The 773-nt window shown below is 42.4% G+C and overlaps 1 pseudogene; it reads left to right on the top strand.

The window, feature by feature from the left end:
- The first annotated feature begins 240 nt into the window (after positions 1-240).
- Positions 241-773, top strand: LOC114047352 (annotated as a pseudogene).

The raw sequence follows: 773 nt of genomic DNA, 5'->3' as shown, positions 1-773 counted from the left end.
AGAGAGTAGAGGTGATAGAGGGCACAATCTTTTGGGGGAGGATAGGAAGTACGAAGCCAAGAGTACCTGTAGAGCCCTGGCACAGCTCTATCAGGAGCCTCCATCTTTTAGGATCAAAACCAATGCCTGGAGAGTGGGAAAAAAAAAGAAGCAGCCACTTTGGGGTGAGGACACCAGAAGCCTTAGACTTATGAGAGGGGAAGTTTCTCTCACTAATGTTCAACACATCACATTTGGAACATGAAGAATATATTTGCTAACCTCTTCAAGGGATTCTTCAGCAAAAAAGAAATGCAGATTCTAATGATTGCTCTGGATGCTGCAAGAAAAACAACTATTTTGTACAAACTGAACCCGGGTGAAATAGTAATTACTATTCCCACTATAGGTTTTGACATAGAAACTGTAGAATACAAAACCATTAGCGTCATTGTGTGGGATTTAGGTGGCTAGGACAAGATCCAATCCCTATGGCGCCATTATTTTCAGAATACACAAGGATTGATTTTTGTTTTGTTTTGTTTTTCATGGTTGACTAATGATAGAGAATGAATGTATGAGGCCCCAGAAGAACTGATGAGAATGCTGGCAGAGGATGAGCTTAGAGATGCCATCTTATTAGTGTTTGCTAACAAACAGGATCTTCCCCATGCCATGAATGCAGCTGAAACCACAGATGACTTGGACCATATTCTCTTTATCACAGGAACTGCTCCATCCAAGCCACCTGTGCTACCACTAGTGGGGATGGGCTCTATGAAGGGCTGGACTAG

The sequence above is a fragment of the Vombatus ursinus genome, unplaced genomic scaffold (assembly GCF_900497805.2).
Source record: "Vombatus ursinus unplaced genomic scaffold, bare-nosed wombat genome assembly UNPS02001419.1, whole genome shotgun sequence".
Lineage (NCBI taxonomy): Eukaryota > Metazoa > Chordata > Mammalia > Diprotodontia > Vombatidae > Vombatus > Vombatus ursinus.
Note: the sequence above shows the minus strand (reverse complement) of the source record. Positions and strands in the feature narration are given on the sequence as shown.